At 36.1% G+C, this 17,083-nt stretch overlaps 4 pseudogenes; all 4 read right to left on the reverse strand.

The window, feature by feature from the left end:
- Nucleotides 1-989: 989 nt before the first annotated feature.
- On the reverse strand, nt 990-1,080 carry LOC130359356 (U2 spliceosomal RNA; annotated as a pseudogene).
- Nucleotides 1,081-8,332: 7,252 nt separating this feature from the next.
- LOC130359369 (U2 spliceosomal RNA) lies at nt 8,333-8,423 on the reverse strand (annotated as a pseudogene).
- Nucleotides 8,424-8,943: 520 nt separating this feature from the next.
- On the reverse strand, nt 8,944-9,034 carry LOC130359380 (U2 spliceosomal RNA; annotated as a pseudogene).
- A 6,301-nt stretch (nt 9,035-15,335) lies between these two features.
- LOC130359391 (U2 spliceosomal RNA) lies at nt 15,336-15,426 on the reverse strand (annotated as a pseudogene).
- Between the last annotated feature and the right edge of the window lie 1,657 nt (nt 15,427-17,083).

Consider the following 17,083-nt stretch of genomic DNA (forward strand, 5'->3'; position numbering starts at 1 on the left):
GAACGTTACTGTATTATCTATTGAGAGCACAGCGAAATATTAGACACTGTGCCCTAATAGAGGCCTCCTCCTCCCCTACAGCCTTCCTATCCATCTCCAAAATCGGTGCGTGACCATTTCTTTGCATCATTTTATGCAAACGACAGTACACAGTAATGCTTCCATAGCCTACAATCTCAACATTTTTTAACCCAAATTTTTTAAAGTCACTAATTTCGTCATATCAACATACATAACTTCTCAGGGTGTCATATGCTGTTGAAGTGAAGAAAAAATGTTTCAGTCTCATGATTTTGTTTAAAAATCATGGACAATAATGAAAATAAACTATGGTTTGGGTTAAAAAAAAACAAAGGTACAAATAGGAATACAAAAAAATCATCACATTAGCTGGCAAGTACAGCCCATTATTGGTATAAGTGTACAGATAGCAAAACTATACATTTTACATACAGATACAAAAAACAACAAGGTTCCTTCTTACTAGGCTTTTGTAATCAAGAAATTGCCATCCCCTGTCAAAAACAAATAGTACAAAATTAAACAGAGTTAATATAGCTGGCTATGGGAACGTTACTGCATTATCTATTGAGAGAACAGCGAAATATTAGACACTGTGCCCTAATAGAGGCCTCCTCCTCCCCTACAGCCTTCCTATCCATCTCCAAATTGGCGCCTTGCCAATTCTTTGTATCATTTTATGCAAATGACAGTGCACAGAAACGCTCCCATAGCCTACAATCTAAAATAATTTTAACCCAAATGTTTAAAATTCACCAATTTTGTCAAATCAACATACATTACGTCTCAAGGAGTTATGTGCTGTTGAAGTGAAGAAAAATGTTTCAGTCCTCGGCTCTAGACCCACTCAGCCTTGCGTGAGACCCGGAGGAAGCAGGTCACATCAGGGCAGCCGTCAATGTGATTCCTCAGAACCAGCCCCGAAACGGCCCGGTACACCTGCTCCATACCATGCAGCACCCATCCCCACGAGCTCCATACTGGCGTCGCCTGCCACCAGCATGAAACTGATAAGAACAGATACTACACTTGATCTTAGCCAAAAAGCCGAGAAGCTACACATTTTACATACAGATATAAAACCAACAAGGTTCCTTCTTACTAGGCTTTTGTAATAAATAGTACAAAATTAAACAGAGTTAAGAAAGCTGGCTATGGGAACGTTATTGTATTATCTATTGAGAGAACAGCGAAATGTTAGACACTGTGCCCTAATAGAGGCCTCCTCCCCTACAGCCTTCTTATCCATCTCCAAATTGGCGCCTTACCAATTCTTTGTATCATTTTATGCAAATGACAGTATACAGAAATGCTCCCATTGCCTACAATCTCAAACATTTTTAACCCAAATTTTAAAAATTCACCAATTTTATCAAATCAACATACAATACTTCTACATGAATTATGTGCTGTTGAAGTGAAGAAAAATGTTTGTCTCATGATTTTGTTTAAAAAATCATGGACAATATTTAAAACAAACTATGATTTGGGTTAAAAAAAACAAAGGTACAAACAGGAATACAAAAAAATCATCACAATAGCTGGCAAGTACAGCCCATTATTGGTATAAGTGTACACATAGCAAAACTATACATTTTACATACAGATATAAGATCAACAAGGTTCCTTCTTACTAGGCTTTTATAATCAAGAAATTGCCATCCCCTGTCAAAATCAAATAGTACAATATTGAACAGAGTTAAGATAGCTGGCTATGGGAACGTTACTGTATTATCTATTGAGAGCACAGCGAAATATTAGACACTGTGCCCTAATAGAGGCCTCCTCCTCCCCTACAGCCTTCCTATCCATCTCCAAAATCGGTGCGTGACCATTTCTTTGCATCATTTTATGCAAACGACAGTACACAGAAATGCTTCCATAGCCTACAATCTCAACATTTTTTAACCCAAATCTTTTAAAGTCACTAATTTCGTCATATCAACATACATAACTTCTCAAAGTGTCATCTGCTGTTGAAGTGAAGAAAAAATGTTTCAGTCTCATGATTTTGTTTAAAAATCATGGACAATAATAAAAACAAACTATGATTTGGGTTAAAAAAACAAAGGTACAAATAGGAATACAAAAAAATCATCACATTAGCTGGCAAGTACAGCCCATTATTGGTATAAGTGTACATATAGCAAAACTATAAATTTTACATACAGATATAAAAAACAACAAGGTTCCTTCTTACTAGGCTTTTGTAATCAAGAAATTGCCACCCCTTGTCAAAAACAAATAGTACAATAATGAACAGAATTAAGATAGCTGGCTATGGCAACGTTACTGTATTATCTATTGAGAGCACAGCGAAATATTAGACACTGTGCCCTAATAGAGGCCTCCTCCTCCCCTACAGCCTTCCTATCCATCTCCAAATTGGCGCCTTGCCAACTCTTTGTATCATTTTATGCAAATGACAGTGCACAGAAAAGCTCCCATAGCCTACAAGTTAAAAAATTTTTAATCCAAATGTTTAAAATTCACCAATTTTGTCAAATCAACATACATTACGTCTCAAGCAGTTATGTGCTGTTGAAGTGAAGAAAGATGTTTCAGTCTCATGATTTTTTTTAAAAATCATGGACAATATTTAAAATAAACTATGATTGGGGTTAAAAAAACAAAGGTACAAATAGGAATACAAAAAAATCATCACAATAGCTGGCAAGTACAGCCCATTATTGGTATAAGTGTACACATAGCAAAACTATACATTTTACATACAGATATAAAAAACAACAAGATTCCTTCTTACTAGGCTTTTGTAATCAAGAAATTGCCATCCCCTGTCAAAAACAAATAGTACAATATTGAACAGAGTTAAGATAGCTGGCTATGGGAACGTTACTGTATTATCTATTGAGAGCACAGTGAAATATTAGACACTGTGCCCTAATAGAGGCCTCCTCCTCCCCTATAGCCGTCCTATCCATCTCCAAATTGGCGCCTTGCCAATTCTTTGTATCATTTTATGCAAATGACAGTGCACAGAAACGCTCCCATAGCCTACAATCTAAAAAATTTTTAACCCAAATGTTTAAAAATCACCAATTTTGTCAAATCAACATACATTACGTCTCAAGGAGTTATGTGCTGTTGAAGTGAAGAAAAATGATTGTCTCATGATTTTTTTTTAAATCATGGACAATATTTAAAACAAACTATGATTGGGGTTAAAAAAACAAAGGTACAAATAGGAATACAAAAAAATCATCACATTAGCTGGCAAGTACAGCCCATTATTGGTATAAGTGTACACATAGCAAAACTATCCATTTTACATACAGATACAAAAAACAACAAGGTTCCTTCTTACTAGGCTTTTGTAATCAAGAAATTGCCATCCCCTGTCAAAAACAAATAGTACAAAATTAAACAGAGTTAAGATAGCTGGCTATGGGAACGTTACTGCATTATCTATTGAGAGAACAGCGAAATGTTACACTGTGCCCTAATAGAGGCCTCCTCCTCCCCTACAGCCTTCCTATCCATCTCCAAATTGGCGCCTTGCCAATTCTTTGTATCATTTTATGCAAATGACAGTGCACAGAAACGCTCCCATAGCCTACAATCTAAATTTTTTTTAACCCAAATGTTTAAAATTCACCAATTTTGTCAAATCAAAATACATTACGTCTCAAAGAGTTATGTGCTGTTGAAGTGAAGAAAGATGTTTCAGTCTCATGATTTTTTTAAAAAATCATGGACAATATTTAAAATAAACTATGATTGGGGTTAAAAAAACAAAGGTACAAATAGGAATACAAAAAAATCATCACAATAGCTGGCAAGTACAGCCCATTATTGGTATAAGTGTACACATAGCAAAACTATAGTTAAGATAGCTGGCTATGGGAACGTTACTGTATTATCTATTGAGAGCACAGCGAAATATTAGACACTGTGCCCTAATAGAGGCCTCCTCCTCCCCTACAGCCTTCCTATCCATCTCCAAAATCGGTGCGTGACCATTTCTTTGCATCATTTTATGCAAACGACAGTACACAGTAATGCTTCCATAGCCTACAATCTCAACATTTTTTAACCCAAATTTTTTAAAGTCACTAATTTCGTCATATCAACATACATAACTTCTCAAGGTGTCATATGCTGTTGAAGTGAAGAAAAAATGTTTCAGTCTCATGATTTTGTTTAAAAATCATGGACAATAATAAAAACAAACTATGATTTGGGTTAAAAAACAAACAAAGGTACAAATAGGAATACAAAAAAATCATCACATTAGCTGGCAAGTACAGCCCATTATTGGTATAAGTGTACATATAGCAAAACTATAAATTTTACATACAGATATAAAAAACAACAAGGTTCCTTCTTACTAGGCTTTTGTAATCAAGAAATTGCCACCCCCTGTCAAAAACAAATAGTACAATAATGAACAGAGTTAAGATAGCTGGCTATGGGAATGTTACTGTATTATCTATTGAGAGCACAGCGAAATATTAGACACTGTGCCCTAATAGAGGCCTCCTCCTCCCCTACAGCCGTCCTATCCATCTCCAAATTGGCGCCTTGCCAATTCTTTGTATCATTTTATGCAAATGACAGTGCACAGAAACGCTCCCATAGCCTACAATCTAAACATTTTTTAACCCAAATGTTTAAAATTCACCAATTTTGTCAAATCAACATACATTACGTCTCAAGGAGTTATGTGCTGTTGAAGTGAAGAAAAATGATTGTCTCATGATTTTTTTTTAAATCATGGACAATATTTAAAACAAACTATGATTGGGGTTAAAAAAACAAAGGTACAAATAGGAATACAAAAAAATCATCACAATAGCTGGCAAGTACAGCCCATTATTGGTATAAGTGTACACATAGCAAAACTATAGTTAAGATAGCTGGCTATAGGAACTTTACTGTATTATCTATTGAGAGCACAGCGAAATGTTAGACACTGTGCCCTAATAGAGGCCTCCTCCTCCCCTACAGCCTTCCTATCCATCTCCAAAATCGGTGCGTGACCATTTCTTTGCATCATTTTATGCAAACGACAGTACACAGTAATGCTTCCATAGCCTACAATCTCAACATTTTTTAACCCAAATTTTTTAAAGTCACTAATTTCGTCATATCAACATACATAACTTCTCAAGGTGTCATATGCTGTTGAAGTGAAGAAAAAATGTTTCAGTCTCATGATTTTGTTTAAAAATCATGGACAATAATAAAAACAAACTATGATTTGGGTTAAAAAAAACAAAGGTACAAATAGGAATACAAAAAAATCATCACATTAGCTGGCAAGTACAGCCCATTATTGGTATAAGTGTACACATAGCAAAACTATACATTTTACATACAGATATAAAAAACAACAAGATTCCTTCTTACTAGGCTTTTGTAATCATGAAATTGCCATCCCCTGTCAAAAACAAATAGTACAATATTGAACAGAGTTAAGATAGCTGGCTATGGGAACGTTACTGTATTATCTATTGAGAGCACAGTGAAATATTAGACACTGTGCCCTAATAGAGGCCTCCTCCTCCCCTATAGCCGTCCTATCCATCTCCAAATTGGCGCCTTGCCAATTCTTTGTATCATTTTATGCAAATGACAGTGCACAGAAACGCTCCCATAGCCTACAATCTAAAAAAATTTTAACCCAAATGTTTAAAATTCACCAATTTTGTCAAATCAACATACATTACGTCTCAAGGAGTTATGTGCTGTTGAAGTGAAGAAAGATGTTTCAGTCTCATGATTTTTTTTAAAAATAATGGACAATATTTAAAATAAACTATGATTGGGGTTAAAAAAACAAAGGTACAAATAGGAATACAAAAAAATCATCACAATAGCTGGCAAGTACAGCCCATTATTGGTATAAGTGTACACATAGCAAAACTATACATTTTACATACAGATATAAAAAACAACAAGATTCCTTCTTACTAGGCTTTTGTAATCAAGAAATTGCCATCCCCTGTCAAAAACAAATAGTACAATATTGAACAGAGTTAAGATAGCTGGCTATGGGAACGTTACTGTATTATCTATTGAGAGCACAGTGAAATATTAGACACTGTGCCCTAATAGAGGCCTCCTCCTCCCCTATAGCCGTCCTATCCATCTCCAAATTGGCGCCTTGCCAATTCTTTGTATCATTTTATGCAAATGACAGTGCACAGAAACGCTCCCATAGCCTACAATCTAAAAAATTTTTAACCCAAATGTTTAAAAATCACCAATTTTGTCAAATCAACATACATTACGTCTCAAGGAGTTATGTGCTGTTGAAGTGAAGAAAAATGATTGTCTCATGATTTTTTTTTAAATCATGGACAATATTTAATACAAACTATGATTGGGGTTAAAAAAACAAAGGTACAAATAGGAATACAAAAAAATCATCACAATAGCTGGCAAGTACAGCCCATTATTGGTATAAGTGTACACATAGCAAAACTATAGTTAAGATAGCTGGCTATAGGAACTTTACTGTATTATCTATTGAGAGCACAGCGAAATGTTAGACACTGTGCCCTAATAGAGGCCTCCTCCTCCCCTACAGCCTTCCTATCCATCTCCAAAATCGTAGCGTGACCATTTCTTTGCATCATTTTATGCAAACGACAGTACACAGTAATGCTTCCCTAGCCTACAATGTCAACATTTTTTAACCCAAATTTTTTAAAGTCACTAATTTCGTCATATCAACATACATAACTTCTCAAGGTGTCAAATGCTGTTGAAGTGAAGAAAAAATGTTTCAGTCTCATGATTTTGTTTAAAAATCATGGACAATAATAAAAACAAACTATGATTTGGGTTAAAAAAACAAAGGTACAAATAGGAATACAAAAAAATCATCACATTAGCTGGCAAGTACAGCCCATTATTGGTATAAGTGTACACATAGCAAAACTATACATTTTACATACAGATACAAAAAACAACAAGGTTCCTTCTTACTAGGCTTTTGTAATCAAGAAATTGCCATCCCCTGTCAAAAACAAATAGTACAAAATTAAACAGAGTTAAGATAGCTGGCTATGGGAACGTTACTGCATTATCTATTGAGAGAACAGCGAAATGTTAGACACTGTGCCCTAATAGAGGCCTCCTCCTCCCCTACAGCCTTCCTATCCATCTCCAAATTGGCGCCTTGCCAATTCTTTGTATCATTTTATGCAAATGACAGTGCACAGAAACGCTCCCATAGCCTACAATCTAAAAATTTTTTAACCCAAATGTTTAAAATTCACCAATTTTGTCAAATCAACATACATTACGTCTCAAGGAGTTATGTGCTGTTGAAGTGAAGAAAAATGTTTCAGTCTCATGATTTTTTTTAAAATCATGGACAATATTTAAAACAAACTATGATTTGGGTTAAAAAAATAAAGGTACAAATAGGAATATAAAAAAATCATCACAATTGCCGGCAAGTACAGCCCACTATTGGTATAAGTGTACACATAGCAAAACTATACATTTTACATACAGATATAAAAACAACAAGGTTCCTTCTTACTAGGTTTTTGTATTTATCTAAGAGCCGAGGAACATGCTCTCGAATCACCCAAAGTGCAAGAAAAAGAGCAAACGTGTTACACTAAAAAAAAAATGCACAGAGGATGCGGTCCATCGCAAGAACTTCTCCGATAGGAGAGAGGCCCCCCAACAAACCTTACCCTTCTCCTCCGGACCAAAAGGTACCTGCGAGGTTCCAGGTTCGATGTCCCTTTTTGCTGAAGCTACTAAGGGACCACAAATGCTCACGGCATCCCCCTAGGCGTTAGCCAAGGTATCTGCCCGCAGAGCCGATAACGGTAGGTACCCTGTCAGAGCAGGAGCACCCGGGGTGTTTGCAGGGAGGTGCGGAACCTAATGGCCACTCACACCTCCCCTAGACCACCAGGAGGGACACCCAGAAGGGCTACCGCATCCTGACAAATCCTGTGGACACACAATACGCAAAAAGTTACACAGTGAGACAAAAAGAAATAAATAAGTGAATATGTGCAGTTATACTACCCAGAAATCTGGCCGGATCTATAAAAAATTCTATGATCCTAGCCAGAAGGCCGGGAATCAAGAGATCATGGTGCCCGTGCTTCAACTCAGTGAGTCTATCCTCCCAGTGAGTTTCGGCACCTCGGGGTCACCACTCCCCGAGGCACTAAAGTACCTCGGCTCTAGACCCACTCAGCCTTGCGTGAGACCCGGAGGAAGCAGGTCACATCAGGGCAGCCGTCAAGGTGATTCCTCAGAACCAGCCCCGAAACGGCCCGGTACACCTGCTCCATACCATGCAGCACCCATCCCCACGAGCTCCATACTGGCGTCGCCTGCCACCAGCATGAAACTGATAAGAACAGATACTACACTTGATCTTAGCCAAAAAGCCGAGAAGCTACACATTTTACATACAGATATAAAACCAACAAGGTTCCTTCTTACTAGGCTTTTGTAATAAATAGTACAATATTAAACAGAGTTAAGAAAGCTGGCTATGGGAACGTTATTGTATTATCTATTGAGAGAACAGCGAAATGTTAGACACTGTGCCCTAATAGAGGCCTCCTCCTCCCCTACAGCCTTCCTATCCATCTCCAAATTGGTGCCTTACCAATTCTTTGTATCATTTTATGCAAATGACAGTGCACAGAAACGCTCCCATAGCCTACAATCTAAAAAATTTTTAACCCAAATGTTTAAAATTCACCAATTTTGTCAAATCAACATACATTACGTCTCAAGGAGTTATGTGCTGTTGAAGTGAAGAAAAATGTTTCAGTCCTCGGCTCTAGACCCACTCAGCCTTGCGTGAGACCCGGAGGAAGCAGGTCACATCAGGGCAGCCGTCAAGTTGATTCCTCAGAACCAGCCCCGAAACGGCCCGGTACACCTGCTCCATACCATGCAGCACCCATCCCCACGAGCTCCATACTGGCGTCGCCTGCCACCAGCATGAAACTGATAAGAACAGATACTACACTTGATCTTAGCCAAAAAGCCGAGAAGCTACACATTTTACATACAGATATAAAACCAACAAGGTTCCTTCTTACTAGGCTTTTGTAATAAATAGTACAAAATTAAACAGAGTTAAGAAAGCTGGCTATGGGAACGTTATTGTATTATCTATTGAGAGAACAGCGAAATGTTAGACACTGTGCCCTAATAGAGGCCTCCTCCCCTACAGCCTTCTTATCCATCTCCAAATTGGCGCCTTACCAATTCTTTGTATCATTTTATGCAAATGACAGTATACAGAAATGCTCCCATTGCCTACAATCTCAAACATTTTTAACCCAAATTTTAAAAATTCACCAATTTTATCAAATCAACATACAATACTTCTACATGAATTATGTGCTGTTGAAGTGAAGAAAAATGTTTGTCTCATGATTTTGTTTAAAAAATCATGGACAATATTTAAAACAAACTATGATTTGGGTTAAAAAAAACAAAGGTACAAACAGGAATACAAAAAAATCATCACAATAGCTGGCAAGTACAGCCCATTATTGGTATAAGTGTACACATAGCAAAACTATACATTTTACATACAGATATAAGATCAACAAGGTTCCTTCTTACTAGGCTTTTATAATCAAGAAATTGCCATCCCTGTCAAAATCAAATAGTACAATATTGAACAGAGTTAAGATAGCTGGCTATGGGAACGTTACTGTATTATCTATTGAGAGCACAGCGAAATATTAGACACTGTGCCCTAATAGAGGCCTCCTCCTCCCCTACAGCCTTCCTATCCATCTCCAAAATCGGTGCGTGACCATTTCTTTGCATCATTTTATGCAAACGACAGTACACAGAAATGCTTCCATAGCCTACAATCTCAACATTTTTTAACCCAAATCTTTTAAAGTCACTAATTTCGTCATATCAACATACATAACTTCTCAAAGTGTCATCTGCTGTTGAAGTGAAGAAAAAATGTTTCAGTCTCATGATTTTGTTTAAAAATCATGGACAATAATAAAAACAAACTATGATTTGGGTTAAAAAAACAAAGGTACAAATAGGAATACAAAAAAATCATCACATTAGCTGGCAAGTACAGCCCATTATTGGTATAAGTGTACATATAGCAAAACTATAAATTTTACATACAGATATAAAAAACAACAAGGTTCCTTCTTACTAGGCTTTTGTAATCAAGAAATTGCCACCCCCTGTCAAAAACAAATAGTACAATAATGAACAGAGTTAAGATAGCTGGCTATGGCAACGTTACTGTATTATCTATTGAGAGCACAGCGAAATATTAGACACTGTGCCCTAATAGAGGCCTCCTCCTCCCCTACAGCCTTCCTATCCATCTCCAAATTGGCGCCTTGCCAACTCTTTGTATCATTTTATGCAAATGACAGTGCACAGAAAAGCTCCCATAGCCTACAAGTTAAAAAAATTTTAATCCAAATGTTTAAAATTCACCAATTTTGTCAAATCAACATACATTACGTCTCAAGGAGTTATGTGCTGTTGAAGTGAAGAAAGATGTTTCAGTCTCATGATTTTTTTTTAAAATCATGGACAATATTTAAAATAAACTATGATTGGGGTTAAAAAAACAAAGGTACAAATAGGAATACAAAAAAATCATCACAATAGCTGGCAAGTACAGCCCATTATTGGTATAAGTGTACACATAGCAAAACTATAGTTAAGATAGCTGGCTATGGGAACGTTACTGTATTATCTATTGAGAGCACAGCGAAATATTAGACACTGTGCCCTAATAGAGGCCTCCTCCTCCCCTACAGCCTTCCTATCCATCTCCAAAATCGGTGCGTGACCATTTCTTTGCATCATTTTATGCAAACGACAGTACACAGTAATGCTTCCATAGCCTACAATCTCAACATTGTTTAACCCAAATGTTTTTAAAGTCACTAATTTCGTCATATCAACATACATAACTTCTCAAGGTGTCATATGCTGTTGAAGTGAAGAAAAAATGTTTCAGTCTCATGATTTTGTTTAAAAATCATGGACAATAATAAAAACAAACTATGATTTGGGTTAAAAAACAAACAAAGGTACAAATAGGAATACAAAAAAATCATCACATTAGCTGGCAAGTACAGCCCATTATTGGTATAAGTGTACATATAGCAAAACTATAAATTTTACATACAGATATAAAAAACAACAAGGTTCCTTCTTACTAGGCTTTTGTAATCATGAAATTGCCATCCCCTGTCAAAAACAAATAGTACAATATTGAACAGAGTTAAGATAGCTGGCTATGGGAACGTTACTGTATTATCTATTGAGAGCACAGTGAAATATTAGACACTGTGCCCTAATAGAGGCCTCCTCCTCCCCTATAGCCGTCCTATCCATCTCCAAATTGGCGCCTTGCCAATTCTTTGTATCATTTTATGCAAAAGACAGTGCACAGAAACGCTCCCATAGCCTACAATCTAAAAAATTTTTTACCCAAATGTTTAAAATTCACCAATTTTGTCAAATCAACATACATTACGTCTCAAGGAGTTATGTGCTGTTGAAGTGAAGAAAGATGTTTCAGTCTCATGATTGTTTTTTAAAAATAATGGACAATATTTAAAATAAACTATGATTGGGGTTAAAAAAACAAAGGTACAAATAGGAATACAAAAAAATCATCACAATAGCTGGCAAGTACAGCCCATTATTGGTATAAGTGTACACATAGCAAAACTATACATTTTACATACAGATATAAAAAACAACAAGATTCCTTCTTACTAGGCTTTTGTAATCAAGAAATTGCCATCCCCTGTCAAAAACAAATAGTACAATATTGAACAGAGTTAAGATAGCTGGCTATGGGAACGTTACTGTATTATCTATTGAGAGCACAGTGAAATATTAGACACTGTGCCCTAATAGAGGCCTCCTCCTCCCCTATAGCCGTCCTATCCATCTCCAAATTGGCGCCTTGCCAATTCTTTGTATCATTTTATGCAAATGACAGTGCACAGAAACGCTCCCATAGCCTACAATCTAAAAAATTTTTAACCCAAATGTTTAAAAATCACCAATTTTGTCAAATCAACATACATTACGTCTCAAGGAGTTATGTGCTGTTGAAGTGAAGAAAAATGATTGTCTCATGATTTTTTTTTAAATCATGGACAATATTTAAAACAAACTATGATTGGGGTTAAAAAAACAAAGGTACAAATAGGAATACAAAAAAATCATCACAATAGCTGGCAAGTACAGCCCATTATTGGTATAAGTGTACACATAGCAAAACTATAGTTAAGATAGCTGGCTATAGGAACTTTACTGTATTATCTATTGAGAGCACAGCGAAATGTTAGACACTGTGCCCTAATAGAGGCCTCCTCCTCCCCTACAGCCTTCCTATCCATCTCCAAAATCGTAGCGTGACCATTTCTTTGCATCATTTTATGCAAACGACAGTACACAGAAATGCTTCCATAGCCTACAATCTCAACATTTTTTAACCCAAATCTTTTAAAGTCACTAATTTCGTCATATCAACATACATAACTTCTCAAAGTGTCATCTGCTGTTGAAGTGAAGAAAAAATGTTTCAGTCTCATGATTTTGTTTAAAAATCATGGACAATAATAAAAACAAACTATGATTTGGGTTAAAAAAACAAAGGTACAAATAGGAATACAAAAAAATCATCACATTAGCTGGCAAGTACAGCCCATTATTGGTATAAGTGTACACATAGCAAAACTATACAATTTACATACAGATACAAAAAACAACAAGGTTCCTTCTTACTAGGCTTTTGTAATCAAGAAATTGCCATCCCCTGTCAAAAACAAATAGTACAATATTGAACAGAGTTAAGATAGCTGGCTATGGCAACGTTACTGTATTATCTATTGAGAGCACAGCGAAATATTAGACACTGTGCCCTAATAGAGGCCTCCCCTACAGCCTTCCTATCCATCTCCAAATTGGCGCGTTGCCAACTCTTTGTATCATTTTATGCAAATGACAGTGCACAGAAAAGCTCCCATAGCCTACAAGTTAAATTTTTTTTAACCCAAATGTTTAAAATTCACCAATTTTGTCAAATCAACATACATTACGTCTCAAGGAGTTATGTGCTGTTGAAGTGAAGAAAGATGTTTCAGTCTCATGATTTTTTTTTAAAATCATGGACAATATTTTAAATAAACTATGATTGGGGTTAAAAAAACAAAGGTACAAATAGGAATACAAAAAAAATCATCACAATAGCTGGCAAGTACAGCCCATTATTGGTATAAGTGTACACATAGCAAAACTATAGTTAAGATAGCTGGCTATAGGAACTTTACTGTATTATCTATTGAGAGCACAGCGAAATGTTAGACACTGTGCCCTAATAGAGGCCTCCTCCTCCCCTACAGCCTTCCTATCCATCTCCAAAATCGTAGCGTGATCATTTCTTTGCATCATTTTATGCAAACGACAGTACACAGTAATGCTTTCATAGCCTACAATCTCAACATTTTTTAACCCAAATTTTTTAAAGTCACTAATTTCGTCATATCAACATACATAACTTCTCAAGGTGTCATATGCTGTTGAAGTGAAGAAAAAATGTTTCAGTCTCATGATTTTGTTTAAAAATCATGGACAATAATAAAAACAAACTATGATTTGGGTTAAAAAACAAACAAAGGTACAAATAGGAATACAAAAAAATCATCACATTAGCTGGCAAGTACAGCCCATTATTGGTATAAGTGTACACATAGCAAAACTATACATTTTACATACAGATATAAAAAACAACAAGATTCCTTCTTACTAGGCTTTTGTAATCAAGAAATTGCCATCCCCTGTCAAAAACAAATAGTACAATATTGAACAGAGTTAAGATAGCTGGCTATGGGAACGTTACTGTATTATCTATTGAGAGCACAGTGAAATATTAGACACTGTGCCCTAATAGAGGCCTCCTCCTCCCCTACAGCCGTCCTATCCATCTCCAAATTGGCGCCTTGCCAATTCTTTGTATCATTTTATGCAAATGACAGTGCACAGAAACGCTCCCATAGCCTACAATCTAAACATTTTTTAACGCAAATGTTTAAAATTCACCAATTTTGTCAAATCAACATACATTACGTCTCAAGGAGTTATGTGCTGTTGAAGTGAAGAAAAATGATTGTCTCATGATTTTATTTTTTAAATCATGGTGAATATTTAAAACAAACTATGATCGGGGTTAAAAAAACAAAGGTACAAATAGGAATACAAAAAAATCATCACAATAGCTGGCAAGTACAGCCCATTATTGGTATAAGTGTACACATAGCAAAACTATAGTTAAGATAGCTGGCTATAGGAACTTTACTGTATTATCTATTGAGAGCACAGCGAAATGTTAGACACTGTGCCCTAATAGAGGCCTCCTCCTCCCCTACAGCCTTCCTATCCATCTCCAAAATCGGTGCGTGACCATTTCTTTGCATCATTTTATGCAAACGACAGTACACAGAAATGCTTCCATAGCCTACAATCTCAACATTTTTTAACCCAAATCTTTTAAAGTCACTAATTTCGTCATATCAACATACATAACTTCTCAAAGTGTCATCTGCTGTTGAAGTGAAGAAAAAATGTTTCAGTCTCATGATTTTGTTTAAAAATCATGGACAATAATAAAAACAAACTATGATTTGGGTTAAAAAAAACAAAGGTACAAATAGGAATACAAAAAAATCATCACATTAGCTGGCAAGTACAGCCCATTATTGGTATAAGTGTACACATAGCAAAACTATACATTTTACATACAGATACAAAAAACAACAAGGTTCCTTCTTACTAGGCTTTTGTAATCAAGAAATTGCCATCCCCTGTCAAAAACAAATAGTACAAAATTAAACAGAGTTAAGATAGCTGGCTATGGGAACGTTACTGCATTATCTATTGAGAGAACAGCGAAATGTTAGACACTGTGCCCTAATAGAGGCCTCCTCCTCCCCTACAGCCTTCCTATCCATCTCCAAATTGGCGCCTTGCCAATTCTTTGTATCATTTTATGCAAATGACAGTGCACAGAAACGCTCCCATAGCCTACAATCTAAAAAATTTTTAACCCAAATGTTTAAAATTCACCAATTTTGTCAAATCAACATACATTACGTCTCAAGGAGTTATGTGCTGTTGAAGTGAAGAAAAATGTTTCAGTCCTCGGCTCTAGACCCACTCAGCCTTGCGTGAGACCCGGAGGAAGCAGGTCACATCAGGGCAGCCGTCAATGTGATTCCTCAGAACCAGCCCCGAAACGGCCCGGTACACCTGCTCCATACCATGCAGCACCCATCCCCACGAGCTCCATACTGGCGTCGCCTGCCACCAGCATGAAACTGATAAGAACAGATACTACACTTGATCTTAGCCAAAAAGCCGAGAAGCTACACATTTTACATACAGATATAAAACCAACAAGGTTCCTTCTTACTAGGCTTTTATAATCAAGAAATTGCCATCCCCTGTCAAAATCAAATAGTACAATATTGAACAGAGTTAAGATAGCTGGCTATGGGAACGTTACTGTATTATCTATTGAGAGCACAGCGAAATATTAGACACTGTGCCATAATAGAGGCCTCCTCCTCCCCTACAGCCTTCCTATCCATCTCCAAAATCGGTGCGTGACCATTTCTTTGCATCATTTTATGCAAACGACAGTACACAGAAATGCTTCCATAGCCTACAATCTCAACATTTTTTAACCCAAATCTTTTAAAGTCACTAATTTCGTCATATCAACATACATAACTTCTCAAAGTGTCATCTGCTGTTGAAGTGAAGAAAAAATGTTTCAGTCTCATGATTTTGTTTAAAAATCATGGACAATAATAAAAACAAACTATGATTTGGGTTAAAAAAACAAAGGTACAAATAGGAATACAAAAAAATCATCACATTAGCTGGCAAGTACAGCCCATTATTGGTATAAGTGTACATATAGCAAAACTATAAATTTTACATACAGATATAAAAAACAACAAGGTTCCTTCTTACTAGGCTTTTGTAATCAAGAAATTGCCACCCCCTGTCAAAAACAAATAGTACAATAATGAACAGAGTTAAGATAGCTGGCTATGGCAACGTTACTGTATTATCTATTGAGAGCACAGCGAAATATTAGACACTGTGCCCTAATAGAGGCCTCCTCCTCCCCTACAGCCTTCCTATCCATCTCCAAATTGGCGCCTTGCCAACTCTTTGTATCATTTTATGCAAATGACAGTGCACAGAAAAGCTCCCATAGCCTACAAGTTAAAAATTTTTTAACCCAAATGTTTAAAATTCACCAATTTTGTCAAATCAACATACATTACGTCTCAAGGAGTTATGTGCTGTTGAAGTGAAGAAAGATGTTTCAGTCTCATGATTTTTTTTAAAAATCATGGACAATATTTAAAATAAACTATGATTGGGGTTAAAAAAACAAAGGTACAAATAGGAATACAAAAAAATCATCACAATAGCTGGCAAGTACAGCCCATTATTGGTATAAGTGTACACATAGCAAAACTATAGTTAAGATAGCTGGCTATGGGAACGTTACTGTATTATCTATTGAGAGCACAGCGAAATATTAGACACTGTGCCCTAATAGAGGCCTCCTCCTCCCCTACAGCCTTCCTATCCATCTCCAAAATCGGTGCGTGACCATTTCTTTGCATCATTTTATGCAAACGACAGTACACAGTAATGCTTCCATAGCCTACAATGTCAAAATTTTTTAACCCAAATTTTTTAAAGTCACTAATTTCGTCATATCAACATACATAACTTCTCAAGGTGTCATATGCTGTTGAAGTGAAGAAAAAATGTTTCAGTCTCATGATTTTGTTTAAAAATCATGGACAATAATAAAAACAAACTATGATTTGGGTTAAAAAACAAACAAAGGTACAAATAGGAATACAAAAAAATCATCACATTAGCTGGCAAGTACAGCCCATTATTGGTATAAGTGTACATATAGCAAAACTATAAATTTTACATACAGATATAAAAAACAACAAGGTTCCTTCTTACTAGGCTTTTGTAATCATGAAAT

This window comes from Hyla sarda, chromosome 2 (assembly GCF_029499605.1).
Source record: "Hyla sarda isolate aHylSar1 chromosome 2, aHylSar1.hap1, whole genome shotgun sequence".
NCBI classification, from domain to species: Eukaryota; Metazoa; Chordata; class Amphibia; order Anura; family Hylidae; genus Hyla; species Hyla sarda.